The sequence below is a fragment of the Chenopodium quinoa genome, unplaced genomic scaffold (genome assembly GCF_001683475.1).
Source record: "Chenopodium quinoa cultivar QQ74 unplaced genomic scaffold, ASM168347v1, whole genome shotgun sequence".
Classification (NCBI taxonomy): Eukaryota; Viridiplantae; Streptophyta; class Magnoliopsida; order Caryophyllales; family Amaranthaceae; genus Chenopodium; species Chenopodium quinoa.
In genome coordinates, this window is record NW_018745248.1 from 1728780 (window position 1) to 1738653 (window position 9874).

The following is a 9874-nucleotide window of genomic DNA, read 5'->3' on the forward strand; positions in this document are numbered from 1 at the left end:
TCTAACTTACTCTCCTCTATTTTTATTTACTTTATTTTGATTATTATTTTAGTTGTTGGTATTGCTTGTTAATCATGTTTATTCTTGATTTTTTGTTAATTAATCTTGTTATTAACATGATTAGTGAGTAATTTCCCCATTAAGGGGATGGTTGTGGTGTAATTGGACCTTAATCATGTTCTAGAGTTTAGAATTGATTTATTTGTGATTAAAGTCTTTATATGCTTGATATTCTTTAATCTTCTTGCAAGTGCACATTGTTGGGTGATTAAAGGTGAATCTTTGCTAACAAGGAACGGAAGTTGACTTAGTTAAGGTTCATTACTATCGATTGTTATTTAATAGTACCTCCTAGTATATGGTTCTAATGTGGAAACATAGAGGCTATGTTAGGAGAAGCCAATTGACCCCGGAAGGCAACTAGATTGGAACCTTTACTTCGATATTCATGCATGTTTAGTTCATATTTAATTTAATTTCTATGCCTTTGATTATGTTCAAGTGAATGCTATACCTAAACCATTTCCCTTAATGTTTTATTTCTTATTTTAGCATCTTTAGACTTTAGTTTATTTATCTCCTATTCTGGACTAGCTTAATTGTCGATAACATTTGGTGGTGTTTATTCGTTCCCTGTGGTTCGACCCCCATGCTTGCCTTATACTCGTATTAGGTTTGTTTAGGTTGTATAAATTGTATTTGATCTAGGGATAGAAAATTGACGACGCGTTTATTCCCTTGTCAAATTGGCGCCGTTGCCGGGGAACGGCTTCCATTACCGTTGTGTTATCTTATTAAGACTAGTCCATTGTTTATATTTTTCTTTTGATTTGTTGGTTTTTATTTGTGTTGCTTTATTTGAAAAAATGGCTTATATTTCTATTCCTCAATTTGATAATGAACCTTTTTGGGTATATTTCAATAGACTTGAGGATTTCCTAGATGGTGTTAAAGGTTTAACCAAGGGTGATTATTGTGAAATCATCAATTTGGGATTAAATGAGCATTTTAGAGGAGTAGTTGATAATATGTTAAATGGTAAATTTCAAGACATGTCTTCGGATGAATCTTGGTATTTCTATTCATGGTTAGCTAGGGATAATTATGATTGGGAGTGGGCCAATCATAAGACTTATGTTCGGGATTCTCATGCTTTAAATGTTGATGCTAATTGCCATGATTTGTCTAATATGATTTCAACTCCCCTCCCTCTATAACTCAATGTAATGAGGTACATTCTAATGATGATGAAGTGCATGTTCTTTCTCATATTGCATCTGATTTTTGCATGAATTCTAAAGGTGTTCCCCATAATCCCCTAGATGATTCCAATGAGCAAGCTTTTGACTCGTTTATCCATGATGATTTTGACTCATTTGAGATTATGGCCCAATTATTTCTTGAGTTTCAAATGGTAGCCCATAACCTTATGAGTGAGTTCATTGATAAGGCTTCATGAGAAAGAGATGAGTTTGAGAGAAACTTGCCCCCATTCACTCTTGATTTTGAGCTGGTAGGCCTTGAGAAATTTAAGAGAGATGTTGTTCAAGGTTGTGAAGAGGAGGTTGAGGTTGAATCATTTGGAGTTTTTGAGCTTGAGGGTGATGTAGAACGTGAGGGTTCTTCATTTGAGGATTCCATGATTGATTTTCATTCCCTCATTAGTGATGTGAGATCTTGTGATGAGGGATTAGCTACCCCTTTTACCCTTTCTCATACACCTTTCTCCCAAAGGTTTAACCATATCTCCTACCATCCCATGTTCCTCCCTTCTTTTCTCAAAGAACCTCTTAGGTATCCTTTTCCTATTCATGCTTTCGAAGCTCCCAACTCTACCATTGTTGATGAGAAAAAGAGTTATAATGCCAACCAAAAAGATTTTTGTGAGGAGAGTTTGCCTCCTTATCTTTCTTTTTCTTCTTATTTTCTTGATTTTTCTTTTGATTCTTTTACTTTTTCTTTTCTCCCTTCTCTTAAGGATAAATTCTCTTTGTACTTTATGTTTGTTTGTCATATGAGCACCGATTATGATCTATTTCTTGATATGTTTATCAGTGCATATGACAAGCTTTTGCGTTCTTTGTCGGGTTATTTACTAGATTGGTCTCGCTTGGACGTTAAACAAGCTTTTGCGGGAAGTAACCCGTGTTTTATTGCTTTATTTTTTTCCTTTTTTTTTAGATTAGATTTTCTTTCATGGACATGTTTGTGTTTCTTGCTAGGTACACAACTCGATATAATCTTGTGCATTGGTGATGTTCAAGAATCAAGGAAATGTGCCTCAACTTACCCATGTGGAGTTCAAGCCTTATTTGTAGAGATTGTGGATCCTATGAGGTTATTTCGGGTTTTTGTGTGATTTTTCATTTTCCCCATATCCGGTAATATCCTTCTTTTCCCTCTTTCTTACTCATTGTGACTTGAAGATCATGTGTTGGTAATGTTGGATTAATTTCTCCTTGTTTTTCCCCTCCTTGGTTTCATTGTTTATGATTTGAGAGCTTGGTTTCATTCAAGCTTGGGGGAGGGTATTCTATCATGTTTGGTGGGATGTTGATTCATATATGCCATGCACTTGAGTATATGCATTTCCATGTTTTTCATGCTTTTGAAAATTCCAAAAATATTTTTGTTTACTTCAAGGCAAGTTTAGCAAAAATATGTTTTGTTCGTTCTTATTTTGGACATTATATCTTGTGGATTTTTTTACTCTTGAATGTCTTTCTTCCTAAGTGGTTAATGTGTGCATGATTTGAGAGTGTCATTGGTTGACTCTAGGATATTACATGCTAAGGTAGTCGAGTTAAGAACTTTTAGGAATCCATAAAGCCTTAGTTCACGGGTATGTGGTAAGATGGTGTTGCTCTCTATAGTGGATTTGACACCCTTGGTTGGTATTTGACTAGTTCTAATCCCTTGTGAGGTAACATTGTTCTAGCCTTCATCATTTTGTTGTGTGGCATATTTGGATCCTAAGCTATGCATGTATTGATCCTTGTTTTGACTTATAGCTCCCAAGATCGTGACTGAAGCACTCTAGGGGAGGAAAAGGGCACCCCGACCTTTCTCATTTTTCTTTATCTTCTTTTTGTTTTGTTACAAATTTGATTTTCTATTTTGCATTTACCTACTTGCTAACCAATTTGAGCCTTATGTTTCCCGCTCTTGTTTAAACAACATTACAAACCTAATGGCCTATGTTTACCAACCTTTTAGTTAGTGAAGCATTGTTATGTGAGGTTTGAGTTTTGAGTTGTTGATCATAAACAAGAAGCACTTTGAGATTTGGTTAGAGTTGAGTTTCAAATGAAAGATGCAATTCCAGAAAATCAAATGATGTTGCAAGAAAAAGTCGTCCATAGATAAAAAGGCAAGGACAACGAATAAAATCTCTAAAAAAAATAAATAAAAAAAAAATTGGAAAAGAAACAAAAATAATAAAAATATTTTTGATGGTTTTGTTTTCTTCCTTAGTTTAAGCATTGGGGACAATGCTTTGTTCAAGCTTGGGGGGATCGTTCCTTCATTTTGTATATATTGTGTGTTGGTGTTGAATAAGCTTGGGGGAGTGGCATTATTGGTATTTTTGTTTGATATTTAGTGACTTCTTGAGTTGTTATTTAGTGTCGGCCGCACTTTCTGCTTCACTTAGGATATTTCACCAAATTTCAAATTTTTACCCCGCCTTAACCCTTAGCCTTACGTTACTACCAATAAAAAGACCATTAGACTCTAGTGGGTTAGGTCAAAAGAACGATGGAGGGAGATAGACTTCAAACCTGCGGAAAGAGAATGCATAGTTAAGATGTCGGGATTACCTTCTCAAAGTTTTTTATTTCTTTATCTTTTTTCGGTTCCTTCGTGGAATCTTGAGAAGCTAGCTTAAGGGTTGATTCGAAGCTAGTGGAGAGAACGTGAAGCGATTGGTTGGGGCTAGGGTGGATTGAGTCCTAAGTAGTTCTCTATGCTTAGCATGTGTTATGTTTCAATCAACCATTGACATCTTGGAACGTGCATATATTTGTCCATTTAGAAAGGTTTGAATTCATTAGTACTTATCCCTATCGTTTGTCCATACATGAGCTTGTATTTCTTTTCTCTTTTCATGTTTCTTCTCCTTTTCCATTTGTTGCCTTGCCTTGGTTTTTGTCGAGAGTTGTGGGTTAAACCTCTTAGGAAACCCTCACAAGAGCTTACTCATCCACTTTGGCGTCATGGGGGTTTAAAGGGCTTGATGCATACGCTAAATGCATCCGTGATTCCTACAGCAGTGAGTTAGTGTACATTCTTTCTCTTTGTTTCTATTTTGTTTCTTTTGCTTTCAATAATTCCATCTTGTTCTCTTGTGCCTTAGCTTTGCTCGAGGACGAGCAAAGGTTTAGCTTGGGGGAATTTGATAAGTGACATTTATGTCACTCTTAGGGAGTAGTTTTAAAGCTATTTTATTTCGTGTTTATTTTCTCTTATTTTCCTTTTTATTCTCTTGTTTTTTTTAATAAAGTTTCTAGTTTATTTCTTAGTTTCAGAATGTTTTAATTTAATTTCTTTATTTAATTAGTTTATAGTTTATTTTCATATTTTATTTGCTTTCGATTTACTTTATTTCGTTCCTTTTCTTTGTTACTTTCATAGTTTTTATTAGTTTTAAGTTTATTTTGTTATTTAATTTTATTTTATTTACTTGTATAGTTTTATATTTTTATTAGTTTTAGTTTTATTTCTCTTATTTCTATTTTACTTTTATTTATTTTAATTAGTTTGGAGTGTTTTTCATATTTTATTTGTTTGTGTTTTATTTAATTATGTTAGTTTTAGTTTTAATTCTCTCATTTTCTATTTTAGTTTATTTAGTTTTATTTTATTACTTAGTTTTATTTTATTTTTCTTAATCCCTTTCCTCGGTTTTGTGAGTAGATGTTCGGGTTTTAAGTCAAGTGAGTTCGGTTTCCGAATTCATATCAAAAGTTAATTGCTGACTGCATAAGCCGCCAACACCACCGCAGCCACCTCCTATCATCCTCCACCACACCATTTCCCCTGCTCCCTTACGCACCAATCAACCACCTAACCACCAACGACCACCACTGCTGCCTCCTTCCACCACAATCAGCCACAAACCAACAACACCTACTCTCACCACCTCTCAAGACAAGACCCCCATCATCTCACAACTCCACCTCATAGCCGCTGATGTACCCCTTTACGCAACAACAACCATTATCAACCACCAATTCCACCCACCTAACAACTCCACTGCTCCACGCACATTGCATCCCACACCACAACAACACCAGCACCTCAACTCCAATTCACCACAGCCACTCAATTTCAGCCACCCAACTCACACCTCCTCCGTCCACCCTTCGCGCACAGCAACAACAACCACTATCACCCACCAATTCACGCACCCAACAACAACCCCTGCACCACTGTCCACCAAAACCCACAACAATCAACCAATTCCCCTGTTCCAATTCGAACAACAGCACCTAGCAGCCGCACCACCATTCCCAATCACAAGCACCCAACATCAATTACAGCAGCAGCAATTACGCCACAACAAATCACCAATTTGCACAAGCAACGGCCATAATCAGAGAAATCGCAAATTAATCAAGTTCGAGCAAACCGTTGAGGGTTCGGTCGAAATGCAAAAAAAGTGCCAAAAATGTCAGGAACTTTTAAGGTTTTGTAATTTGAAGAGGTGTGGTTGAACTCACCCATGGTTCAACCAAACCAACCCCGTAGTTCGGCCACACCAACCCAAGGTTCGACCGAAGCAATTCACGAGCTTCGCGCATGGTTTTTAATGAAGATCGAATGGCCTTGATTTGATGATCGATTATAGCTATTGAGGATGAATGGTGGTGATACTTTGATGAAGCTTGATGATGGATTTTAATGGGTGTGAAGTAAGGGATTATTCCACCATTTTTGAGCAACCATTTTCGAATTAGAAGAGGAAAAGAGGGTCTGATTGTTTGGGAGATGTGTGGGTTTTTGTTATTTTCTTTTACTTTTATTTTTAATTACTTTTTTTTCCCTTTTTCTTTTACTTTCTTTCTTTCTTTATTTTTTCTATTTCTCTTTTATTTTATTAGCTTTGTATAAATACCCATTTTTGGGGTAATTAGAAGGGGAGGAAAACAATTACCATTTATTCTATTCTCTAATTAGTTTTTAGGAGAGCTTCTCTCTCTAGGCTTAGGTTAGGATTAGAGTAGTTTAGAGAGAGAAAGTGAGGGTTTCACCATTGTTGAGATTGGATATTGAAGAAGAAGATTGATCATCTTGTTTGTAGATTTTCACATTCAATCATGAGAATCTCTAACTCTCTCTCCTCTATTTTTTTTTTTTTTTTTGCTTTATTTTGATTATTATTTTAGTTGTTGGTATTTCTTGTTAATCATGTTTATTCTTGATTGTTTGTTAATTAATCTTGTTATTAGCATGATTAGTGAGTAATTTCCCCATTAAGGTGATGGTTGTGGTGTAGTTGGACCTTGAGCATGTTTTAGGGTTTAGAATTGATTTATTTGTTATTAAAGTCTTTATATGCTTGATAATCTTTAATCTTCTTGCAAGTGCACATTGTTGGGTGATTAAAATTGAATCTTTTCTAACAAGGAACGGAAGTTGACTTAGTTAAGGTTCATTACTATCGATTATTATTTAATAGTACCTCCTAGTATATGGTTCTAATGTGGAAACATAGAGGCTATGTTCGGAGAAGCCAATTGACCCCAGAAGGCAGATATATTGGATCCTTTACTTCGATATTCATGCATGTTTAGTTCATAATTAATTCAATTTCTATGCCTTTGTTTATGTTCAAGTGAATGCTATTCCTAAACCATTTCCCTTAATGTTTTATTTCTTGTTTTAGCATCTTTAGACTTTAGTTTATTTATCTCCTATTCCGGACTAGCTTAATTGTCGATAACATTTGGTGGTGTTTATTCGTTCCCTGTGGTTCGACCCCTATGCTTGCCTTATACTCGTATTAGGTTTGTTTAGGTTGTATAAATTGTATTTGATCTAGGGATAAACAATTGACGACGCGTTTATTCCCTTGTCATCTACATGAACTAATTAGTGATCAGGGATCTCAATTCAAAGCTGAAGTCGAGACCCTCTTAACTCATTATAAAGTAAAACATCATCATTCATCCCCATACAGACCTCAAATGAATGGAGCTGTAGAGTCAGCAAAACAAAATATAACAGTCATCATTAAGAAAATGGCAGAAAATTATAAAGACTAGCCGAATAAACTACACTTCGCATTTTGGGGTTTTAGAACGTCTATACGAACATCAATAAGAGTAACTCCATACTCATAAGTTTTTTGAATGGACGCAGTTCAACCAGTCGAATTGGAAATACCATCCCTACGCATCGTACTTGAAAGTAAGCTACCAGAAGCTGAATGGGTAAGAGCGATGTATGAAGAGCTTTTATTCCTCGATGAACGACGATTAATAGCTTTACATCATGTACAAGTCTACCAAACGCGCATTGTGCATCGTTTCAATAAAAAAGTCAAACCTAGATATATAAAAGAAGGTGCTTTTTACTAAAGGAGGTTAGGGGTCCACCAACCGATCCAAGAGGGAAATTCAAACCTAATTAGATAGGTCTCTACCGCGTAATTGAAATCCTATCAGGAGGAGCCGTCAGATTAATGGATATTGGAGGAGATGAAATTCGCCAATTAAACATTGATCCCCTTAAGAAATATTAAATGTGAAATCCGGATAAAATCGTTCACTCATACAACCAATTTTAATTAGCATTCAACTGAAAGATTCTAAGTGTTATGCATATTGCCGAATAACACGGTAAAATTCATAACACTTGGGGGTAATTTAGAAATAATAAACCGTTCTAAGTGTTAAAATTCTTTCAAACATCACGAAAAAATCTTCACAATAGAGGGGTAATAATACAGAATTTTAAAAACAATTTTTTCAAGACATTCGTAGCACAGGTGTCGCGCACAACTGGAAGAGTTGCGCGCGGATGTCACACGCAATAGATTTTTTTGCGCGCGACAGGCTCGCACAATTACAGACGTTGCGTGAGCCACCTTATGACGAACTGCAAACCCAAATTTTTACATTTGAATGAAGTTGCGATTTCTACTTGCGGCAAAAAAAGGTGTTTCTTAAATATAACATATACTCGGAAAATAAAATAAAACTTTGATTTAATTCTTTTAAACAAGGTTAGAATCATTTTTCATTTAATTTCTATCTAAGAGATTAAAGAAAAATAAAAAATACATAAAAATAAAAAAAAAACATTAGAACTACGCAAAGACCTTATTTCGTAATGCGAATACGTTGGCAATCTTTATGATTCGATCATATCAAAATATAAAAATATAAAACTCATTTTTAAAATAGAGACATTATTGAACTAGATAGTTGTAGGCGTCATTTGAAGTGCGCCTACATTAAAAGCATGTGTGAATATGCTTGACACTCATAGGAAGTGGGAATTGACATAATACGATTAGGGACAAGGAAAGTAGGGAGCCGCCAACAAGTTTTTAAGGAACTTTTAAACCGTTCACGGATCATAAAAGGCAACCACGATTAAGGGACAACGATAGGAAACAACGATTGACCCGTGAAGGTTACACCCCATTAATAATCCAGGAGATTACTAACTCCATATGGTTCGGAACTACAAAAGGAGGATCGGGGATGATGGTACGAAGTGAGTCATGGAGTCACATTCGCCCGTATTGGCCTCTACTCGATTCTTATAGTGAAAAACATTCCTGCAATCTCAAAGGCATACAAACAAAATATTCAATTCGCTCCAAACTATTGTAAAGCTAAATTGGTTGAATATTGATGCAACACATAATTCTATAAAATTTGTGATCACTTGAATTAACAACAAGATTAAAAAGGAACCTAAACCGGTTGTCCAAATTATCTTATTAGGCGTGATTTCCATTACATATTTCCTTTAAACATGCAATATAGTGATCATAAAAATAAGCATTAATATTGGATGCAATTTAGCAATAATTCCAACAATACAAAATCGTTAGAAAAATAATAGAAATAAAATGAACATAATTCTTACTTTTATTTTGTTTGTTGGCAACTACAAAATAATAAACGAGTTAGTAACTTCAAGGAAGTAATAATAAAACAATAATTAAATTAAACTAAATAAAGTAGATTTGATTTGGGGCCAAACCCTCAAACAGTTCTACCTTTCACGCCTTGGTTTAAGGACAGAACCACGAGTAAAGTATGGACTCCTTGGAGTACTAGAAGAAGGAATTTTGAAATAAGAAGGGTAGGCTAGTGTTTAGGCTAGAGCATAGAAGAGAGAAAAATCCAGAATTAATTGATGCCCCGTACATCAGAAATAAGGGGGTAGTTATAGAGAAAATGTGATGAGGGAGCACACGGTACCATAAAATGATAAAAACCCTAAAAAAGCATCCCGCGACACGACAAATTGTACTGTGACACGGGAAGTCCCACCGTCAGACGGGAAACATTCCCATGACACGGTGCAATTTTAATGTGACGCGAGAAATATTTTGCAAACGGGGAAGAAAACGCTTTAAGGGTTTACGCGGAAAGGACACGGAAATTCCCGTGTCACTGCAGGTTTCCCGTGTCACGGGAAATCCCACCGTTAGACGGGAATGATTCTCGTGACACGGTGGATTCCTGCCGTGGCGCGGGAATTTTCTGCCCGCTTTTTCGTCTAAATGCATTTTTAACCCTAATTTCGTTCAGCATTTTAAGTGTCGATTGATAATTTCGGGCCTTGTTCTGATTTATTATTATTTGGGCTAAAATAAGAAAATAAGCAAATAAAATAAATAAAAGGTTTGGGC